Source organism: Perognathus longimembris, chromosome 1 (assembly GCF_023159225.1).
Source record: "Perognathus longimembris pacificus isolate PPM17 chromosome 1, ASM2315922v1, whole genome shotgun sequence".
In the NCBI taxonomy this organism is placed as follows: domain Eukaryota; kingdom Metazoa; phylum Chordata; class Mammalia; order Rodentia; family Heteromyidae; genus Perognathus; species Perognathus longimembris.
Genome location: NC_063161.1, coordinates 113,407,251 through 113,431,895, shown reverse-complemented (window position 1 = coordinate 113,431,895; position 24,645 = coordinate 113,407,251). Strand labels below are relative to the sequence as shown.

Here is a 24,645-nt window from a genome sequence, read left to right as displayed (position 1 = left end):
ATCATGAACAAAAATCTCCAAACTGAGCTAAATCTGCTACTGTTTATTACATCAACCTGATAATATACATTTGAAAAAGATTCTGTCCCATTTGTCTCAATCATTAAAGCAAGACTGATGATTTATAAAGATACATTCTCATTTTACTTGAAGTAAAAATTGAGTACCTTAGCCCTTTGTTTCCTGTAAAACATCTACACTTGATGACATGCTAGCATTAGTGGCCCAGACTATGGATGACTGTATATTCCTGCACTATGACCTAATTCCGAGGGGAATGAGTTATAAATTGTTCCTACTCTGTAAATACAGTTTGCATTGAAGTCTTTTATTTACTAAAAAAAGAAAAAAAAAAGAGAGAAAAAATTCTCCTCTTAGTCTTTCCCTATCCCACTTCCTCTTTCTTCCCCTGCTCCCCTCCTCCAGGTTTCCAGACTCCCTCTTCCTCCTCCTTCTCCCCCTCCTTTGTCTTTCTCATTTATGTTTGTATGTGTATAACGTTGAAAGATTTTAAATAGTATATTGTTCTTATTCTGAATTCAATGTGAAATTCAATATACAATAAGCGATTATATGTGCTATATATTTCTTTAAGGAAAATTGAGCTTAATCTACTACAAAATGTAAAAAATATTCTTTGATTTATAGTTTTATAGTTAAGGTACTGATTGACTCTGTTTATCTTCCATATTTCAGAATATCACAGCCCCAGGTTCACTTAATTATTTTCACTTTCCATCAATATGAAGGCGTTACATGCATGGGAATAGATGGAAATGAAATGTGACTCAGAATGAAAATGCTCTAGCATTGCCAACTAAATTCTTCCACATGTGTCTTTGCACCCTCAGAGAATTTCTGCCATACCAATACTATTTTCCAAGTCTGAAATCCTCTCTACATTGAACTACTGTTTAGAAACATGTAGAAACCCTAGCTATGCTCAAGTTGCATATGGTTGTTTAGTTGCATATGGTTGTCTTCCTGTCTCATAGACTTCTCCACTAATATCATAGCCAACTCCTACTCCTGGAATTAAGACACTTTTATGCTTCTTCCACACAGTGTCCCAGAGTAGCTACTGGAACACCCAGATAGAATGTTAGAAAATACAAAATTGAAAGCACATGCTTTCACTTATCCCCGTGCAATGTTTGGCTCTCATTCATTTTTGGACATCTTATCCTCAAAACCAGGATGAGACAATTTTTTTTTCTTTCAGGAGATTCTACAATTCTACATTAAAAAATACCCTAAATCTACAAGAGCCATCTAGACTAGTTGATGTATACATAAGTTGCAAGACCTGGTGAGAAGGGAAAAATGCTATACAACTTCTATATTATTTTTTCTCTTCTTCAGATGTTTTACTGCTTTACCCTGTGTTATCAGTTAGACCATAGGTTTAGGAATGTTTATCTGGTAATTTTTTTCTCTATACCTTATATTGGATTTGGATACCCAAATAATATTCATTAAATGTCATGTAAATGAACCAATACTGAGATCAGTGTAATGAATATCAACATACCTACACAAGGGTGACTGAGAAAGACAGAATGAATAGAAGGCAGAAAAATTAAAGGGGCACAGTAGTGTAAGAAAAATGTGTAGTATGTACATACATAATAGACAAACAAATTAGGCATAGTTATTAAAATGCTTTCCATATAGGATCTGTTAACTATTTATAGGTGACGAAACAAAGCACAATGTGATACATTGAGAACAAAAAGTAGCAAGTATCAGAGACAAGAGTTGGACACAAAATTTTGATTCCAAGTCATTGCTGTTTTGTGTGCATATGCTTGTTATAAAATATGCATATGTAACACTATACATATTTATTAAATATATGCTCATACATATATTTGTGTACACATTTTACACACATGTATATATGCACATACATATATATGATTAGTTTAATACATGATTAGGCAAATTTTTAAATGGTTTACAATCAGTTATATTCGGCTGACATTCTCAGACAACTGGAAAGAGATGTCAGTATAAACTGGAGAGTCTCTTGGAGCTTTCTTTAAAAATGGAACTGTTTGGAAGACGATAAAAATTTATGCTGAACTATTGATGACATGTAAAATGTAGAATAAATTCTTTGACAAAGAGGATGCATTCATTTGCTTAGTAATAACACTTGTTTTTCATGCTACAAGAGACCATGCTATGGTCTCAAATATACCAAGGTTTTGTGTATATGTAGTAGTCCTGGAGCTTGAACTCAGGGCATAGGCAATGTTCCTGAGCTTTTTTTGCTCAAAGTTCATGTTCTATCACATCTCCATTTCCAGATTTGTGCTGGCTAATTGAAGGGAAGAATTCCATGGATTTTCCTGCCTACACTGACTTCAAACTGTGATCCTCAGATCTCAGCTTCTCAAGTACCTAAGATCATAGGTATAATCAACCAGTGCTCAGTCTTAAAATGTGTATATGTATGTATACATATATATGTGTGTAAATATGTACATTTATACATATATAAAAATATATAATAACAAAAAAGGAGAAGGATCTAAACCATCCAATAAATGATCAGAAGGCCATTATAGTAATAAGTATAAAAGCAGCATAGATAAAACTGTAGGAAACATTTCCTCACTAGCAATGTAGCACAAAGTTTCTCATACATTTTGTTTTTGAATCATGACAGAAACTTTATGCAGGATAACTTACTATTATTTTCAATTCATAGGTATTTTTAAGGATGATGAGAATTACATTAGTGAACCTAAACTCTGCATGTATGACATTCATGTTTTTCTTATTAAATTTTTTTCTTTATAGTCAAAGTGTGATACAGAGCGGTTACAGATTTATTTACCTGCATACAGTATGCTTTAGAAGAAGAAACAAAGCTAGTTACATAATGCACAATTATTATCTATAAATTATTAGATTTTATTGTTCACTTTATAAGTATGTCTATTGATAGAACAAAAAGATATCTATTTATTAGAAACTCAATGTTCAGTGAGTGATGGGGAAATTTTATTGCTAAGTAAAATCCTTCAGTGAAAATTTAGTTCTAAGAACTTAATTATCATGGAATGTGTGGGGTTTTTTTCTGGTTTTAATCAATGAAACTGTGGGATATGTTAAACATAAAAGTGGAAATGAAAGATGTGAGTAAATATGGTAACAAAATCTCAAGGAATCAATATAAAATGTCTTGTTACCATACTAAAATACAATGTCTATAAACATAGTTTACTAGATGATATAGTTATTCTATGTCTTTATTATTAACATTTGGGAAAATGGCAGTTTTATAATAAATAGTTGAGGAATTATATTTATAACAATTTTTTTCCATTTTTCCCTATAAACAGTGGATTACGTTCATGGGAATGGTTATGTAATAAAGTATTAAATTTCTATTGTCTATCACTTGTTGTTTAGTAGTCATAGAAACAAATTAGTTAATATTTTACCAAATTTATACTGATTTTTAAAATTAAATTTTTATTTCTACCTACAATGATCCCAGTGTGCAATAGCTGTAGACATGTTTTTCATTCCCTTTGATATGTATAAAGAATTCTGAATAGCAGGACCCTGGTTCTGTTAGTACTTCAGTTAAACACAACATTGCCAGATAAAAGGTATGTATCTGTCAATTTGTTTCCTCAATTTTTTTGATCTCCCTGTGGAACACGCCCTAAAGTCAATATGCCTTGCTGAACATTTCCCTGGTAATGTCTCACAGGTTATTTTAAGGCAGTTAATGGTGTCACTTATTAATCAAGACTTTTTTTTATATCTGATATATAAACTTCATCCATGGAAAAATATATTTTGTCCTGGAGGGGCCCATGAAATAGAACTTTTTCTCCTATTTTCAGAGTTTTTATTCACTATATATTACATAAATTTTATTAACATGAGAACATTCCTCCTGATACAAAAAGGGGAAATATTTTACTAAATTTGAATATATTAACTCACAAAGAATAGTTAAGGCATTTAACATAATATCATGAGAAGCACTGATGGATTCACTCACTAGTTCATGAATATTTGCTCTTAAGATAAAAATGCCTTGGTTATAAACGTTTCCACAGACAGAGATATTCATGTTATATCCCTCAAAATAAAACTATGTGCAATGTGTATGCCCTGCAAATTGATTCTTGCAATTGAATTGGGGCAGGGGGATGGTAATTCTGTTAGAATGTAAGAACACATGCTATGTTTTACAACTTTAGCCACATTCCTGAATTTATTCTATAAAAAAATCAAAGACATCATTCTACAAAAATATATAAAATACCTTAATAAATATTTTAAAGAAATACACACAATTACAAGTATACGTATTTTCTTTAATAGTATACTTAATATTGTGTATGTTATTACTCTCAATAATTATCCTTTATTTATTTCATAATATTCTTCTCTTTTTAATTATTCTACAACCTTAAGTATATTCTGCAAGCATATTCCCATGCTTGTCCAATTGTTTACTCAAGGTGATGTTTTAGAATAAAATTATTGCCTAGGAGTTTGAGCATATTATGTTTAATACTGTATGTTACCTTTGATACTACATAAAAATATTTCTACTCATTCTACTATAAGGATTCCCTTCTCCATATTTTAGCCCATATAGAAATTGCTAGTTTTTGAAACTTTCTCAATCATTAATTATATGCCTAAAGAACTGTCTCACTAGTTTCTGTTTGCACTAGCATTTTTATTAATAAAAGTTAATGTTCTGTTTTGTTTTTGCCAGTCCTGGGGTTTGAACTCAGGGCCTGAGCACTGTCCCTGGCTTCTTTTTGCTCAAGGCTCACACTCTGCCATTTGAACCACTGCGCCACTTCTGGCCATTTTCTATATATGTGGTGCTAGGGAATTGAACCCAGGGCTTCATGTATACAAGGCAAGCACTCTTGCCACTAGGCCATATTCCCAGCCCCTTTAAAAGATTTTTGACAAATACTAATCACACACGCACACACACACACACACACACACACACACACACACATACACACAGAGAAACAAATCCACACACAAAATAGTTAATGATAGATGGATACATCAATGAGCCTGGTTCAGTCCCCACTGCATACACATATACAAATAAGATAGTGATTTTGGACCATAGTGCTAATTCTAAATGATGTTACCCATGTTTTACAATCTCAAATACAAATGTGTGAAATTTTAAAATTTGAAATATCAGAAGATAAAATTTCAAAAAATTCTAAAGAACTTCAGAGCAAATTATATTAAAATACATGCATTTCCATTTTTCAAAGTGGATTTGTTTGACAAAATCATGAAAGGATATTTTACTTTGCACTTTACAAAACTGAATATACAAAGTTAATGTACATATTTGTAAGCATATATTATAGCAGTATGTAAGTATGTAAACAATAATAACCTAGGTATGTCATTTTTGATCAACGAACCAATATAGGAAAAAAAAACAAAAAAAAAAAACAAATTAGGATGTATTATGCTGTAGTCTCCAGCTGTACCCACACTTACACTTTAGTGTTCTGAAATACCATGATGAAAAATCAAAACCTGTTGTGGAGAATAATTGAAACTTCAATGAGCCACACTATACATGCAATCTCCCAAAGGTCTAACATCTCAAGGAATTTTATCCTTCACAAATGTAAATGTGCACAGATAACATCTCATTTATTAAGTACATATCATAGTTTATGTACACTTATAATGCTTTTTTAGACACAAGGTTAAAGTTGTGATAATGGCTGTGAATTTACAACTTCGCAAAATTGGAATAAAATATCAAACTTTGTAAAACCTTTCAAATATCTAAGTCTCCAATATTGAAAGTAAAAAACTTAGTAAATGCAGATCATAGGTAATTCTAAATGTATATACATATAATACAATATGTCAATATCATGAATATATTTAAATACATAACAAATTAACATAATGCATATCATATTTATATTCATATAATATTCATGTATAAGTTATGTGTATACATTAGGCATATGTAATATGTTTACAAAATGTAAATAAATAAGATATAAGTAATTTTTGCTATGTTATCAACATTATATATTATATTTATAATGTATTATATATAATATTATATTATAATTGTAATGTATTATATATAACACATAAGGTATATCATATGTAAAACAGTGTATATATAGTATATGTAGTATGTCATATTATAATATTTCATGTTAATATTAAATATTTTGCCAATATTAAGATATTGCACGGAGGGTATGTGCTAGCTGGTGAACTTTTAAAATTATTATCTATGTTTTGAAATTCCAGAGCACCATGAATATGTGTTTTTGCTTTTCTTCTTCTTTATTGTGTGACATTTTGGTAAGAATATTTATTTTTTTCTCTGGGACACTGATCTTTCTGTATATTTTCTGTGATTTCATATATACCCATATGACTTTCTCTTATCTTGTACATTTTGTACTCTGCACATTTTTCCACGATCTATGTGATGCTCTGCTGCTATTTTAGGCCCACAGAAATTCATTTTGTATGATGAATACCATAAACCACAAATTTGGTACTTGTAGCCCTAATGGTCAAACTGCAATACCATTAACCTCCTTATTCTTTCCATAGCTAATTTTGTACCAGTTAATAACTTTACTGGCAACTTCAGTCAATTGTGGCTTTAATTCATTAAAAGCTCCTGGGTTTTCAACAGCTGGAAGAAATAACAATGGTATAGTTTTAGACTGAAGTTTTCATTATTATGTGTAATCAATATATCCCCAGAATCAGGCTTTAACGTCACTCTTATTTAGACTTCAAAAAATGGAAATTGAGATCTCTTTAGTTCAACCAGCATTTATTTTTTTAATAGTGTGACTGAAGATTTTTAGACATTATAAGGATGCTGATCTTTTGAAAATTAATACTTGGGATCAAGGCATTTAAGCATATATTTATGGAATAATGATAAATATTGAAATTAGTATGTCCATAGGTTTGAAAAATTTCTCAATTGAAAATAAATTAGGTTTTAAGATGACAATGACAACACAGTGGAAAATTTATATTGTCCCCAAAGTATTTTTGAAATAGTTGAGTATCTACATTCCAAGTAACTGCTTGGATGTACTTTCCATACTCAAAGAAAGAGGATCATAGTACTAAAATTCAAACTATAAATGTCTGGAAGCTACCCCAAAAGGATTCCTAGGCGGCCTGGCATTTGTATAACTTTTTAAATAAAATACCAAAGATTCAATTTATGAAGTAAATAATTGAAAAGCTGTACTTCATTAAAATAAACACACTTTCCTCTGCTAAAGTTATTGTCAAGAACCAAGAATTTCAGGCACTATCATGAATACGAATGACACATCTGATACAATACTATTATCTAAATATGTAAAAATTTTTAACAAAATGATAAGAACATTCACCTAAAAACGTGCTAGAGTTGAACAGACACCGCAGAGAAAATATATCATGGTAGGCACATATATATGAAAAGAATATTCAATATCATATCATACATTCATAGGAGATGTCAAACCAAAATAGCAATAGTATTCTTTTTTCCCATTACAATTTCCTTCCGTTTCATGTCTATTTTGGGAAAACACTAATAATATCAGATTCTGAAAAGGAGGTGGGGGCGCAAAGGTTCACCATCTTTGGAGGGGATGGGTAAGAAAGTAGAAATGAATGACATTGATCAAGATGCATTATATTCATAAACGTTTGTAAAATGGCAACTCCTTTGTATAACCACTTAGTGGTAAGGAATATATTAAAAAAATAATTGTGATAGACACTTAAAAATTAAATGGACTCTCATCATATGATGAATTTATCCCCCTTGTTTCAGTTCACCAAATTTGGTTGAAAAGATAACAGATTGTCAGGAAGAAAAGAGTATGAATAGGAAAGAACCGGAACAGGCCTGAAGACCAATGGAACAGATTTGAAGACCCAGAAATGAACCTACAGAACTATGCCCATTTAATCTTTGATAAAGGAGCTAAAACAATAGTTTGGAAGAAAGCCTCTTTAACAAATGGTACTGACAAAACTGGTTCAACACATGCAACAAACTAAAACTAGATCCTTACATATCACCCTGCACCAAAATCAATTCCAAATGGATTAAAGACCTCGAAATCGAAACAGACACCCTGAAAACACTAAAGGAAGGAGTAGGAGAATCACTTTGGCTCCTTGGTGCAGGACGAAACTTCCTTAACGAAGACCCAGAAAGGCTACAAATCAAAGAAAGGTTGGACAAATGGGACTGCATCAAACTGCAGAGCTTCTGCATGGCAAAGGACATAGCTCACAAGATAAACAGAAAGCCCACAAGCTGGGAGAAGATCTTTACCAGCCATTGAACAGACAAAGGCCTCATATCTAAAATATATGCAGAACTAAAAAAATTACCTTCCTCCAAAACAAAACCACAAAGAACCAATAGCCCCCTCAACAAGTGGGCTAAAGACTTACAAAGAGACTTCTCTGGTGAGGAAATGAGAATGGCCAAGAGAAGTATAAAAAAGTGCTCTACATCACTGGCCATAAAAGAAATGCAAATCAAAACAACATTGAGATTCCATCTCACCCCAGTAAGAATGTCATATATCAAGAAAACTAACAATAACAATTGTTGGAGGGGAAGTGTCCAAAAGGAAACCCTACTTCACTGTTGGTGGGAATGTAAACTGGTTCAGCCACTCTGGCAAGCAGTATGGAGATTCCTCAGAAGGCTAAATATAGAACTTCCCTATGACCCAGCAACTTCTCTTTTGGGTATCTATCCAAAAAACCACAAACAAAATCACAGTAAAGCCACCAGCACAACAATGATCATCGCAGCACAATTTATCATATTAGAATCTGGAACCAACCCAGATGCCACTCAGTAGACAAATGGATCAGGAAACTGTCGTACATATACACAATGGAATTTTATGCCTCTATCAGAAAGAATGACATCGCTCCATTTGTAAGGAAATGGAAGGACTTGGAAAAAATTATACTAAGTGAAGTGAGCCAGACCCAAAGAAACATGGACTCTATGGTCTTCCTTATTGGGAATAATTAGCACAGGTTTAGGCAAGTCACAGCAGAGGATCACAAGAGCCTAATAGCTATACCCTTATGAACACAGAAGATGATGCTAAGTGAAATGAACTCCATGTTATTGAAACGATTGTTATATCAGAGTTGTAACTACTTTCAACATCCCATGTGTATCTGTAGCTTCTACTATTGATGATGTTCTTGTATCACCTTCCTGTGGTTGTATCTACACTATCTCTGTAATCTTATCTCAGTATATTGGAAACCGTCTATACCGGTATTAGAACTAGGAAATTGAAAGGGAATACCAAAATCGAGAGACACAGGGTAAAAAAAGACAAACAACTACAAAAGCAATACTTGCAAAACTGTTTGGTGTAAGTGAACTGAACACCTCATGGGGGGATAGGAAAAGGGCGAGGAGGGAGGAGGAAATGATGGATGATGTAACAAACAGTACAAGAAATGTATCCAATGCCTAACGTATGAAACTGTAACCTCTCTGTACATCAGTTCGATAATATAAATTTGAAAAAAAAAAGAATCAATTCCAAATGAATCAAAAACTTCAATGTAAAAACAGATAATCTGAAGACAGAAGGAATAGGAGAAATGCTAGTTCTCCCTGGAATGGATTGAAACTTTCTTTATAAAGGCCCAGAAACACAGTAAAAACAAAGAAAGTTTCACAAAGGGGATTGTATCAAATTTTAGAGCTTTCTCACAGCAAATGATATAGCTAACCAGACAAATGGAAAGCTGTCCGAGTGGGAGAGAAATCTTTTCTGGCCATACAACTGACAAGGGCCTCATACATAAAATATACTTAGAATGCAAAAACATAAGTTCCCCCACAATAAATTCTGGAAGAAACATCTGTCTCCTCAATAAGTGGACTAAAGACTTAAAGAGAGATTTCTCTGAAGAGGAAATGATAATGGCCAAAAGGCACACGAAGAAGTGTGCAGCATCAATGGCCATAAAAGAAATGCAAATCAAAACTACGTTAAGAATGTCTACTATCAAGAAAACTAATAACAACACATGCTGGCAGGGATGTGACCAAAAGAGAACTCTTCTACGCTGTTGGTGGAAGTGGAAACTTGCTCAACCACTCTGGAAAGCAGAGTAAACATAGAGCTCCCCTCTGACTCAGCCACCCTGCTTGTACCCAAAGGATTACAAGCAAGATCACACTTAAGTTACCAACACAACTATGTTTATCGCTGTACAATTTACCATCACTGAAATATGGAACCAACCCAGATGCCCCTCAGTAAGATGAAATGATCGAGAAAATATGGTATGTATATACAGTGTAATTCCATGCATCTATTAGAAGGAATGACTTAATTTTTGTGAAGAAATGGAAAGACTTGGAAAATTATCATGCTAAGTGAAGTGAGAAAGGCCCAAAGAACCACATAAACTGTATGGTTTCACTCATTGGAAACACTTAGTCCTTGTCCAGGATAGTCCTAGCAGAGGATCATAATAGCTCAATAGCAATGTACATATGATCACATAAGATGATCCTAAGCGAAATGAACTACAAGATTTGAAAATAAGTGGTTTATCTTTGTTGTTGTTATTTCCAGTGTACCCTAGGAAATTATGCCTTTTTCTTTTGTCTTTCTTCCTCATGGTTTTACCCCTGATGTCACCGTAACTGATTTTAGTACACTGGGTATTGAACTTAGGTTTATCAGAATTAGGGAAGGGGAATACTGAAATAGAGGGACAAACGGTAAAAGGGAACCAATGCAATAGCAATATTTACAAAACAACATGCAGTAAACCAACTGTACATCTCAGAGGAGGGTGGGGAAGGAACTGGGGAGGGGGGAAGGTGGAAGAAAAGTGAAAGAGGAGGTAACAAGTTTGATAGGAAATGTACTACTGCCTTACACATGTAACTGCAATCCTTCTGTACATTACTTTGACAATAAAAAATATGAAATAAAAAAAAAACAACTTCATGGGAGTTACATCAGTGACCTATTTCAATAATATGTAGGTTTGTGTTTTCTTACTCCTAGTAATTGCCTTTAATTATTATTACATCGATTTTTCCAATCATTGTGTTAATACACAGAAGTGTTTTCATTTCATTTAATATATTTTAGTGACAATTTACTTTCCAAAAATAGAATTAATTTCTAAGAGAAATTTTATATTAACAACAAAACTGAGTGGAAAGAATAATAATTTTCCATATACCTGTTTCTTAATTATGTGCACCTACACCTTCTCTCACCAGTGCTTCCCAGTGTGTTTATGGATAAGTAGCATTTACCATCACACCAATATTACATGAAGTCTACAATTTACATAAAGATTCACTCTTGACATACAATCTGTGGGTCTAGACAAGTGTAAAGACATGTATAGCTTTATGATACAGCTTGAAGTTGGGTATTGTAATTCCTCCAGCACTGTTCTTTCTGCTTAGGATTGTTTTTGCTATTCTTTGTCTTTTATTGTTCCATATGAATTTCTGGATTGCTTCCTGTATTCCATTAAGAAATGGTGTTGGGATATTAATGGGTATTGCATTGAATTTGTAGATAACCTTTGGCAATACTGCCATTTTGATTATATTAATCCTCCCAATCCAAGAGCATGGGAAGTTTATCCATTTCCTTAGTTCTGACTTAATTTCGTTTTCAAGCTTTTAAAGTTCTCATCGTAGAGGGATTTCACTACTTTGGCTAACGTTATTCCTAGGTATTTTATGTTTTTTGGGGCTATTGCAAGAGGAGTTGCTTTCCTGATTTCAGCCTCGGTCTTTGGGTCGTTAGCATAGAGAAAGGCTGTTGATTTTTGAGGGTTTATTTTATATCCTGCAACTTTGCCAAAGTTTTGGATCAACTCTAGTAGCTTGGGGGTAGAGTCTATGGGGTGCTTTATGTATAGGATCATGTCATCTGCAAAGAGAGAAAGTTTAACTTCATTTTTTCTTTTTGGATCCCCTTTATATTTTCTTCTTGCCTAATGGCTCTGGCTAGGAATTCTAGTACTATGTTGAAGAGCAGGGGAGAGAGTGGACAGCCCTGCCTTGTTCCTGATTTTAAAGGGAATGGCTTTAGTTTTTCACCATTCAGAGTTATGCTTGCTATAGGTTTATCCTAAACTGCCTTGATTATATTCAGGAATGTTTCCTGGAATCCCAGTTTTTCCAAGGCTTTTAGCATAAATGGGTGCTGGATTTTATCGAAGGCTTTTTCCACATCCAGAGATAAAACCATGTGGTTCTTTACCTTGCTCCAGCTGATGTGGTTGATTACATTAATTAACTTGCATATAATGAGCCAACTTTGCATCCGTGGGATGAATCCAGTTTGATCGTGGTGTATGATTTTTTTTTTGATGACCTGTTGAAGTCGATTGGCCAGAATTTTGTTGAGAATTTTTGCGTCTATGATCATCAGGGAAATCGGTCTATAGACTTCTTTCTGTGATGAGTCCCTGGCTGGTTTTGGGATGAGGGTTATACTGGCTTCATAGAATGTGTCTGGTAGTGAACGTTCTCTTTCGATTTTATTGAAGAGTTTGAGAAATATTGCTGTGTGTTCTGTTTTGAAGGCCTTGTAGAATTCTACAGTGAATCCATCTGGACCTGGGCTTTTCTTGGATGGGAGATCATTTATTGCCGTTTCTATTTCAATACTGGATATGGGTCTGTTTAGAAGGTTTACATCTTCATGGTTGAGTTTGGGGATATGAATTTCTTCTAGGAAATCATCCATTTATTCCAAGTTCTCAAATTTGTTGGCACAAAGGTTTGCAAAATAGTCCCTTATTATTTTCTGAATTTTGGTTATTTCTGTGGTGATGTTGCCTGTTTCATCTCTTATCTTGTTTATTTGTGTGCTGCCTTCGTTTTTTGGTCAGGTTTGCCAGGGGTCTGAATATCTTGTTGATTTTTTCAAAGAACAAAGTCTTTGTTTTGTTGATTCTTTCACTGTGTTTTTTTTCTCTAATTGATTTAATTCTGATTTAATTTTAGTTATTTGCTTCCGTCTATTGACTTGGGGTTTGGCTTTTTGTTCTTTTTCAAGGTAATTAAGGTGCTTCCTTAAATTATTGAGTTGCTGTTTCTCCAATTTGTTGGTGTATGCACTCAGAGATATAAATTTTCCTCTGAGTACTGCCTTTGCTGTGTCCCAAAGGAGCTGGTACTTTGTGTCCTCATCTTGGTTGAATTCCATAAACATCTGAATTTCCATTTTAATTTCTTCAATGACTCACTGATGGTTCAGCAATATGTTGTTTATTCTCCATGAATTGTAGGATTTTCTGTGGTGGCTGTTTGAGTTGAGCTCTAATTTTATTCCATTGTGGTCTGAGAGAATGTAGGGAATGGTTTTGATACTTCTGAATTTGTACAGATTTTCTTTGTGCCCTAAGATGTGATCTATTTTGGAGAATGTTCCATGTGCTGCGGAGAAGAATGTGCATTCTGTTGTTGCTGAGTGAAATATTCTGTAGATGTCGGTTAAGTCTAGTTGGTCTATGCAATTATTTAGTTCTGTGATTTCTTTGTTCAGTTTTTTGGTGTGTTGATTTGTCCAGAGGTAATAGTGGAGTGTTAAAGTCCCTAACTATCAATGCGTTTGGGTCTATGAGTGTTTTTAGAGTCAGTAGTGTTTGTTTGATGAAGTTGGGTGCTCCTGCATTTGGTGTGTAGATATTTAGGATGGTTATATCTTCCTGTAGGAGAGATCCCTTTACTAGTATGTACTAACCTTCTTTGTCTCTTCTTACCTTTTTTAATTTGAAGTCAATTTTGTCTGATACTATGTTTGCAACTCGAGCCTGCTTATAGGGGCCATTTGCTTGCTAGATTTTATGCCAGCCTTTCACTTTAGAAGATGTTTACTTTTGCTGGATAGATGTGTCTCTTGGAGGCAGAAAGATGGATCTTGATTTTTGATCCAACTTATGAGCCTTTGTCGTTTGATTGGAGAATTAAGTCCATTAATGTTGAGAGTTAGGATTGAGAGATGATTGTTTGTTCCTTTCATTATCACTATCTTGATAAAAGCTGTGTCTTCCCATTTCTTTTTCTTTTTCTTTTTTTTTTCTTTTTCTTTTTTTTTTTTTTTAGCCCATAGCACTTTTTATTTTCTTTGCAAATGTGAATACCACCCCTAGTATTTAGCACCCCAGAGCCCTCTGGAACACAGGCTCCATCACCCCCACTTTCTAAGGAAAGTTGAATTAGATAAATTCTCCAGTTATCCAATCCAGTTATGTAAGAGGCAATAATAATCATCCTTAGCTTACAAAAAATGAAAATTTATCATTCAAAAATAAATTTGAGGGGCTGGGAATGTGTCTTTTTTTTTTTTTTTGCCATAACAGCAGTAGAGTACAGCTTTTATTGAGTTAAGTTGCAGAGAGGTTTAGTCAAAAAGACCAAAGTCCATGTCGTTGTCAGACTCCTCTGATTCTTCCTTCTTTGCCTCCACTTTCTTATCCACAGCTGGGGCAGCAACAGCAGCGGCTGTAGCAGGACCTCTGGCTGGAGCAGCTCTGGCAGCGGGGTCGGGACCACCAGCCCCTACATTGCAGATGAGGCTTCCGATATTGACAGTGGCCAGGGCCTTTGTGAACAGCCCGGCCAGAAAGGCTCCACATTCACCCCGGCTGCTTTGATGAGGGTGTTAATCTTATCCTCCATTATGGTGACCTCTTCGTGCAGGATGAGGGCTGAGTAGATACAGGCGAGTTCGGAGACAGAAGCCAAGGCTCGGACTGCCAGGTGTGGTGCTAGTTGCCTGAGGAAGTGAGGGCCTCACTCCAACGCGGCCTTAGCTTCCTCGGAAGAACGGAGCACCTTGGCTGCAGCTGAGGAAAGGGGGGGAATGTGTCTTAGTGGCAGAGTGCTTGCCTAGCATGCATGAAGCCTTGGATTCCATTCCTCAGTACACATAAACAGAAAAAGCCAGAAGGGGTGCTGTGGCTCAAGAGGTAGTATGCTAGCCTAGAGAAAAAAGAAGCCAGGGGACAGTGCTCTGGCCCTGAGTCCCAAGCCCCAGGACTGGCAAAAACAAAACTTGAAAATCTGGGATTATAGGCAGCTACCACAACATGACATTATTCTCCAAGTCTCATTTTATTTTCCATTGTGGTAACAAACAGGTAACATTAAATTTACCATTTTACCTTAGTATTTTCCCCGCTGGTACTGGGGATTGAGACCTAGGGACTCACATGTGCTAAATCTACCACTGAACTACATCTCCAGTCCAATCTTAACCATTGGCAGAGAAAAGGTTGAAATAAAGTCTCTATGTAGTATATTTGGGCTCAAATTTAGTGATCTGTTGCCTCCCAACTTCCTAGTCATTTCAAGTATAATTACTGTTCAGTAGTGTGGACTCTATTCACATCATTATACAACTGATCTCTTAAACTTTTCATTTTGCAAAAACTGTTTGAGTCACCAAATTTGTGGTATTTTGTTATGGCAGCCTTAGTGAACTAATGTCTTCAGATCTTCAGAGAGACAGGAGGAATGGTTGTCACCACGATCACAAACCATCTTGAATACCTCCAAGACTTGTGGTTTGGGGTTCTGTAGTTCTTGTGCATCATTGGCCTTCAATAAATATCACTATCATAGGCCTGTTTTTCTTTTAATTTAATTAAATTTATTTATTAATAGAACAAAATTTTTTTTGACAAGGTGTTGTGCAAAAAGGGTACAGTTACATAGTAGGGCAGTGTGTACATATCTTGTGATATCTTATGCCCTGTTTTTCTTTCCCTTCTCCAGGTCAGGTAGACATATATACAATATACAATGTATCAAGGACATATACAGTAGCTACGTGGCCAAGCCCAAGAAAATTGGCATAGGGCTAATGTCGATATTAGACAATATGTCGACAGCAGACTTATATGAACATACATACATAGCTTTTGAGCTATTGTATTCCACTGAGAGGTTGATTTTTGACCTTTATATGTTGAGTAGTTGTTTGGTTTTAGTTACATACTGTTGGGTCACTGCCCCAATCCTGTGGGAAATACCATTTGACAAGCAGTTTTTGGTTTCACAGACCTGGTCTCTATTGTCTCTGTCTCCCTTTCTTAACAGTCATATACCAGGGAGATCATGCCCCTTTGTTTTCTGTGTTCTAGCCTTGTCTCGTTCAACATTATTTGTTCGAGTTCTGTCCATTTCCCTGCGAATAACAATATTTCACCATTCCTAATCGCTATGTAGTATTCCATTGTGTAGAGGTACCATATTTTTTGGATCCATTCATCTGTGGAGGGGCATGTGGGTTGTTTCCATATTTTGGCTATTGTGAATTGTGCTGCGATAAACATGGAAGTACAAATGACTTTTTGATATCTTGAGGTTTGCTGTTTAGTATAGATGCCTAGGCGTGGTATGGCTGGGTCAGAGGGTAGGTCTTTATTGAGCTTTTGAGAAACCTCCTTACTGTTCTCCAAAGTGGTTGTACTAATTTGCATTCCCACCAACAATGGAGAAGGGTTCCTCTTTCCCCGCACCCACTCCAGCATTTGTTGCTGCCTGAGTTCAGAGTGTAGACCATTCTAACTGGAGTGAGGTGTATCTCAGGGTTGTTTTTATTTGCATTTCCTTTACTACCAGGGATGTTGAACATTTCCTCATGTGTTTCTTTCCCATTTTTATTTCTTCTCTTGTGAAGTCTCTCTTTAGCTCCTTTTCCCATTTCCTAATTGGTTTATTAGGCTTGGAGGGGCTTAGTTTTTTGAGTTCTCTGTAGATGACAGATATTAGGGCTTTGTCTTTTCCTGTGCCGGTAAAGATCCTTTACCATATGGTTGTCTGTCTTTCTGTTTTGGTGGCTATATCCTTAGCTGTACAGAAACTTTTTAATTTGTAGTAGTACCATTTGTCGAGTCTCTCCCCTATTTGTTGTGCCCCTGGGACTATATTCAGGAAGTTCCTTCCTGTGCCTGTAAGTTCTAGCATCTTTCCTACTCTGTCCTTCAGTAGTTTCTAGGATTCAGGTCTGATATTGAGGTCCTTGATCCATTTTGAGTTGATCTTGGTGCATGGTGATAGGATTGGGTCTACTTTGAGTTTTCTGCATACAGCTGCCCAGTTCTCCCAGCACCAGTAGTTGAAGAGGGTATGTTTATTCCATTGTATGTCTTTAGCTCCTTTGTCAAATATCAGCTGGTTGTAAGAGTGCAGTTTTATTTCTGTATCTTCAATTCTAATCCATTGGTCTTCCAATCTGTTTTTATACCAATACCAGGCTGTTTTGTTATGATGGCCCTGTAGTAGAGCTTGAAGTCTGATATTGTGATACCTCCTGCATTGCTTTTTTTGCCTAGAATTGCTTTGGTTATTCTAGGTCTTTTGATGTTCCATATGAATTTATGGATTGCTTTCTCTATTTCAGTGAAGAATGTGACTGGGATTTTGATAGGGATTGCATTGAGTTTGCATAACAATTTGGGCAATATGGCCATTTTCACTATATTGATTCTGCCTACCCATGAGCATGGGAGGTCTTTCCATCTCCTTGTGTCTTCTTTGATTTCCCTTATTAGATTTTTATAGTTTTCATTAAATAGATCCGTGACGTCCTTGGTTAAGTTGATCCCTAGGTACTTTATTCTTTTTTTGGGCTACTGTAAATGGAATTATTTCCATAATTTCCTTTTCTGTTTGTATATTGCTGGTGTAGAGAAAAGCTGCTGACTTTTTTGGATTGATTTTGTATCCTGCTAGTATGCCAAAATTGTTTATTAGGTGTAGGAGTTTGGGGACTGAGTTTTTTGGGTCCTTCAGATATAAGATCATGACACCTGCAAATAGGGATAGCTTTATTTCTTCCTTGCCGATGTGGATCCCTTTGATGTCCTCCTCTTCCCTTATTGCTATGGCTAGGGATTCTAGCACTATGTTGAAAAGAAGTGGGGAGAGTGGGCATCCTTGTCTTGTTCCTGAGTTTATAGGGAATGATTTAAGTTTCTCTCCATTTAATATGATGTTAGCAGTTGGTCTGTTGTATATGGCTTTTATTGTTTTGAGGAATGTTCCATCTATTCCTGTTCTCTCCAAAGCTTTTAATAAGTATGGATGTTGTATTTTGTCAAAGGCTTTTTGGGCATCGACTGAGATAAAAAGGTGATTCTTGATTTTAGTTCTGTTTATGTGGTGAATTACGTTGATTGATTTATGGATGTTGAAACATCCTTGTGACTGTGGGATGAAGCCTACTTGGTCATGATGTATAATTTTCTTGATCAGTTTCTGGATCCTGTTAGCTAATATTTTATTGAGGAGCTTTGCGTTTGTGTTCATTAGTGATATTGGTCTGTAGTTCTCTTTTTTTGTTGGGACTTTGCCTGGTTTGGGAATGAGTATGATATTAGCTTCATAGAATGAGTTTGGGATTTCTTCCTCTGTTTCTATTTCGTGGAAGAGTTTGAGGAGTGTTGGTATTAGCTCCTCACTAACGGTTTTGTAGAATTTGTTGGTGAATCCATCTGGGTCTGGGCTTTTCTTTGTTGGGAGGTTCTTGATTACCTCCTGTATCTCACTGTAAGTTATTAGTTTATTTAGTTGATTTATTTCTTCCTGGTTCAGTTTGGGCAGTTTATACTTCTCTAAGAATTGATCCATTTCTGTAAAATTATTGTTTTTTTTTACTGAATAGAGGTTCTGGAAATAGTTCCCTATGATTGTTTGAATATCGTGTGTACTTGTTTCATAAGTTTTCCGGTGGAGTCCCTGATTTTACTTATATGAGTCTCTTCTCTTCTTTTTTTGTAAGTCTTGCGAGGGGTCTGTCAATTTTATTTATTTTCTCAAAGAACCAGCTTTTAGTCATATTTGTTTGTTGAATGGTCTTTCTATTTTCAATCAGATTTATCTCTTCTTTAATCTTTGTGATCTCTCTCCTCCTAGTCATTTTAGATTCGGTCATTTCTTGTTTTTCCAGTTGTTTTAGTTTTATCGTGAGGTTATTCACCTGCTCTGTTTCCATTCTTTTAATGTGAGTGCTGATGACAATGATCTTGCCCCTCAGTACTGCCTTAGCTGTGTCCCATAGATTTCCTTGTGATGTATTTTCATTGTCATTGTGGCTTATGAATTCATTGATTTCATCTTTAATTTGGTCTGTGGCCCATGTGTTGGAGAACAGTGTGGGGTTTAGCCTCTAAGAATGTGTATAGCCGCTGTGGTAACCGTTGTTATTGAGGGTTACCTTTAATCCACTCTGATCAGATATAATACACGGGATGAGGTCAATACTTTTGTATTTCCTGAGGTTCTTTGTGTGGGCTATGACGTGGTCTATTTTGGAGTATGTTCCATGGGCTGCTGAGAATAAGGTGTATTGGGTCTCTGTAGGGTGAAAGATTCTGTATAGATCTGTCAGATCCATTTGGGATATGGTGTTACTTAGTTCCTCAGATCCCTTGCTGATCCTTTGTGTGTTGGATCTATCTCTTGGGGAGAGTGGGATATTTAGGTCTCCCACTGTGATTGTGTTTGCGTCTATCTTGTTCTGTTATTCTGTGAGAATTTGCTTGACATACGTTCGGGCCTCTTTTGTTCGGTGAGTATACATTTATCACCATGATGTCTTGATTCTGGATTTTTCCTTGTATTAAAATGTAGTGTTGGGCTGGGGATATAGCCTAGTGGCAATAGTGCCTGCCTCAGATACACGAGGCCCTAGGTTCGATTCCCCAGCACCACATATACAGAAAACGGCCAGAAGCGGCGCTGTGGCTCAAGTGGCAGAGTGCTAGCCTTGAGTGGGAAGAAGCCAGGGACAGTGCTCAGGTCCTGAGTCCAAGGCCCAGGACTGGCCAAAAAAAAAAAAAAATGTAGTGTCCTTCTTTGTCTTTTTGAGTTGATTTTAATGAAAAATCCAGCTGGTCTGAGATCAAGATGGCTACACCTGCCATTTTGGTAGGTCCGTTTGCTTGGGAGATCTTGCTCCATTCTTTCATTGAGAGCCTGTTTTTGTCCCTTTCTGTAAGGTGGGTCTCTTGTAGACAACAGATGCCAACATTTGTTTGTGGATCCATTCTGCCAGTCTGCTCCTCTTTATCGGAGAGTTTATACCATTTATATTCAAAGAGATCAAGGATAAGGGTGCTTTTTTCTCCTTCCATTTTCTTGTTGGGCTGTGTTTTCCTCTTTTTTTCCCCTTGTCTTTAGTGAGCTCCTCTTTCTGTTTCTGTTTCTGTTTCTGTCTGTGTGTCCTGTACGATCTCTGTTGGGTGGGATTCCCCTCTTAGCATTCCTTGTAGGGCTGCGTTTTTATTCACATACTCCTTTAGATCCTCTTTGATATGGAAAGATATGCTTTTCTCTTTGAATTTGAACTCCAATTTCCGTGGATATTTAATCTTAGCTTGCATATTGTTGGCCTGTAGAACTTGGATTGTGTTCTTCCACTCACTTCTCGCTTGGTAGGTTTGTGTGGAGAGGTCTGCTGTTATTTGGATCCTCTTCCCTTTGTAATAAATTTCTTTCTTCATTTTGGCTGCATTCAGAATTTGCTCTTTATTCTTGAGATCTGAAGTCTTGAATATTATGTGCCTTGGCGTGGCTTTTCTGGGGTCTGGCCTGCCAGGTGTCCTATAGGCTTCGGTTACCTGGATGGGGTCCCTTGTGAGACTGGGGACGTTTTCTGCAATAACTTTATTGAAAATATGATGAAGCCCTCTGCTCTGGTATTCGGCTCCTTCTTCTATTCCAATTATGCGCAGATTATATCTCTTGTCTTTGTCCATTAGTTCCTGGATAAGTCTTCCCTGAAGCTTCTCCGTTTCTTGGAGTGTGGTAATTTTCTGGTTGTTGTCGGCTGCTTCCTTGTCCAAGCAAGAGATTCTTGATTCCATATGGTCAATTCTTTGTGCTGTGGATTAAATTGCGGAGTTTATGAATGTCAGAGAGCTATTTATGGTTGTCAGATCAGCTCTGATTGTGGAAATTTCTTCCTTTAAAGAGTTGTATTTTAAATCAATTTTTTTCATGCATTTCACTTCTCAGGATGTTAAGGTCTTCTTTAACGGAGGTTTGCACTGTATTCATTTTTGCTTCCATTTCTTTCTTGGCTTCCTGGATGTCCTTCAAGACTTCCACTCTAAACTCCTGGAATTGTTTTCTGATTTCGTTTCTGACGCTTTCCATCATTTCTGTTAACATGGCCTCATTTGCTTTTTTATTCTCCATCTCCTCTTCAGTCGTGCTACTTTTTGGAGCTGGCGAGTTGGCTTGCCCTTTGATGAACTGTGTTATATTTCTTTGTGATTTGCGCATCTGGAGATCTGTGGGTAGCTTCCCTGGTTCTTTTTTGTGCTGGCTCCTGCTGGTCCGTCAGTGGGAGCCTTGTGCCCTGGTGTCCTGGCTCTTGGTTTGGCTTTGGCTGTTGGACCTTGCTTCCCAATGGGTGAGCGTGACCTTCTCGGTTGTTGCTGAGGTGATTACTCTCCCTGCACTTGGGGGCCGGTAGGTTCTGTGTCTTTCTCTGTGGGACAGTGTCCTGCCGCTGTGCGTGCTGACCCTCGCGTGCCCCTGTTGGGGGTTTGTTGGTTGCTAATTCAGCGTGGCGTGGCGGCTTACCTCTTCTTTGGCTCTTTTATCCACTCTGTATCTTGGTCAGAGGAGCTCACCTCTCAGGCAGTTCATCTTCCTGTGTGGAACGCTCCGGGGCTGGTGTTGTTGGGGTGTGGCTCACCCACTTGTGCGAAATGCGCCAAACTGAGTGGGCACGGGCTGATGGATAGCTCTTCCCTCCTGTGTAGATGCGCCTACCAGAGCGGGTGCTACTGTTATGGCCCCGCCCACTTGACCGGGATACGCCTACCAGAGCAGGCGCTGTCGCTGGGGGCCCAGCCCACCTGTGCACTGTGCGCCCACTAACACGGGCACTGCCCCTGTGACCCCATCCACCTGAGCAGGCTACGCGTACCAGAGCAAGCCCCGGGTTGTTGGGTTGTGCTTGTGCCCTCCTGTGAGTCCGCTGTGGGGGGCCTATGTGTGGGGCCCAGTGGGATCAACTGTCCAGGCACAGGTTAGCGCTCTCAGACTGTGCCTCTGCTGTGAGGGGGTGTATGTGTGATCAAGCCCAGGTGTCCCTGTTGTGCTGGTATTGCTCACCAGCGCCTGTGATTTTAGTTGTAAAGGTCCGCGAGGTCCAGGCACCTCGGTTGGGGCTTGCACTGCCGGCCATCCCACAACCCCTGTTGGGAAGGGGGCAGGGAAGGTTCGGGAAGTTCTGGCTCCTGGGCGGCCTTAGGGCTGCTCTGCCCTTCCCCTGCTAAACTCCTGTGACTTCCCAGTGCCTGATGGGAGCTTCCCACCTGATTTGGGGGTTCTTTGTTCCCTCGGGGTGGGGAGGGGGAGGGAGGGAGACCTAGCTTCTTTGTAGGGTTTGGGTCTCTGATAGCTGGTCTCCTGTTGGGGGAGGGGGTAATGGGGGACTCACTGGTCCTGGATTGTGTGTGTGTCCCGCACCGCTGTTGGTCCTTTGGGTGTGGTGAAAGGTCATGGTGTCGTCTCCGGCTCACCTCTTCTGCACCACTGGGTTCCCCAGCCACTTATGTCCATTCCCGGTGTGGACCCGAACTTCCCGTCACCGCCGTCGCCATGTGTCTTGGTCTGCACTCTCCCTGGTGTCCATGAAGTCCAGCTGTCTGGACTCTGCACTCCCGGCAGTTGGTCTGCCGATCGCCAGGTCCCCTTTCCCAGCCTGGCCCTATTCAGGCCAGGGTCGGCTAGTGGGTGGAGGGTGCCCCATAGATTCTTTGGCTCCTCATAGGTTTTCAGCTCTTCTTTTTTGCTCCTTTTTGTTTTCCTGCATTTCTCCACTGCTTCTGGCTGCTGGTTTTGCTGAGTTCTTGATGGGGTATTGGGTGCTGGAGTTCCCAGCTCGCTATTCAGTTGGAACTAGTTGGGATGCTTCCCTACTGTGGGTGCACCATCTTCCCTCTCCCATAGGCCTCAGATGACAGGTTGAGGAAGGCTTTCCGAGTGAGGCCCCCTGGGACAACGGAACCGGCTCCGAACTCTCCCCAGTGCCCATGGTGTGGAGCAGCCAAGCGCCGGGTGCGCATGTCTTCCCATTTCTTGATCTGATGTTTACTATTTGGGGTTCATTTCTCTGTCTGTATTGGGATCTTGATTATTTTCCCTGTATAGTACATATTTGAGGATTTTCTGTAAAGCTGGTTTGGTGTTGATATATTGTTTCAGTTTTTTCTTACTATGGAAGAGTTTTATTTGACCTTAGGCTATGAATGAGAGTTTGGCTAGGTCCAGTATTCTTGGTTGGTAGTTATTTTTATTTAGTGTTTGGTATACCTCATTCCAGGCTTTCCTTGTTTTCATGGTGTCTGCCGAGAAGTCTGGGGTAATTCAGATTGCTTTTCCTTTATATGTGATTGTTTTCTTCTCCCTAACAGCTTTAAGGATTCTTTCCTTGTACTCTACTGATCCTGTTTTGATCACAATGTGTTGGTAGGATGTCCTATTCTGGTCTGGTGGGGTTTGAGTTTTAAATGCTTCTTGTATCTGTATAGGCTTATTCTTCTGGAAATTTGGGAAGTTCTCAGCTAATATTCTGTTAAATAGGTTGCCTGCCTCATTAACTTTTTTCTCCAAGTTTTCCTCAATACCTATTAGCCTTAAATTGGGCTTTCTGATCGTGTCTTGAATCTCCTGTAGCAATCTGTTTTGTTGCTTGGACTGGATTTGTATTGATTTTTTATCTTTTTCCATAGTAGCTAGGGAATCTTCTGATCCTGAGATTCGATCCTCTGCTTCAGTTAGTCAGGACTATAGGCTAGCTCCTTGATTCTGAATCTCTTTTCCTTCTGACTGGTCTTTCCTGATGATTTCCATGTCATCTCTTAGGTCTTGCATGGACTTCTTTACTTCATTAATTTGGTTTTGAGTGCTGTCTCTCAAATCTTTTACCTGGGTAGCTATCTTTTCATTTGACTCTTGAAATTCATTTATCTTTCTATTTATTGAGGCCATGAAATCATCTATTACTTTATGGAAGGATTGCTGTATTGATTCAAACTTTTCATTTATCATGTTTATCAGTAGACTTTGTAGAGCATTTTGAGGGTTCTCTTCTATGTCTTTGATTGACTACTCTGTTTCCTTCTTGTTTTGAGTGGGCCATCTTTCTTGTGTTTCTTCTGCACATTTGGGTTGGGAATTCCAATCTACAAACACCTGTGAGCACCATTTAAGCCCCAAAGCAGCCCTCACCAAGCACAGTTGTGTAAATCTTATAAGTTCACAGATCTTATAAGTATACAGATACCTTGTATACCTGTCTACAAAGTTAGATTTGGTGTTCCTAAAAAATACAATTTCAATATAACAACCGATTCTGGGCCCTGTATTAAGTAGTTACTTATTTACTGTTACAACCCTATGTGCAATTCTTGTTCTTGTATTAAGTTCTTTTAGGACTGGCTTTCTCTATGAACCCCTTTGATTCACTCAGATTAAGCAAGGATACCCTCTATCCAATAACCAGGAGTCAATGGAACCTGGGGGTCCTGGCAGTAAGTTAGGAGGAATAG

General features: G+C 37.6%; 1 pseudogene; it reads right to left on the bottom strand.

Moving 5' to 3' along the window:
• Positions 1–14,471: 14,471 nt before the first annotated feature.
• Positions 14,472–23,160, bottom strand: LOC125352647 (annotated as a pseudogene).
• Positions 23,161–24,645: the final 1,485 nt, after the last annotated feature.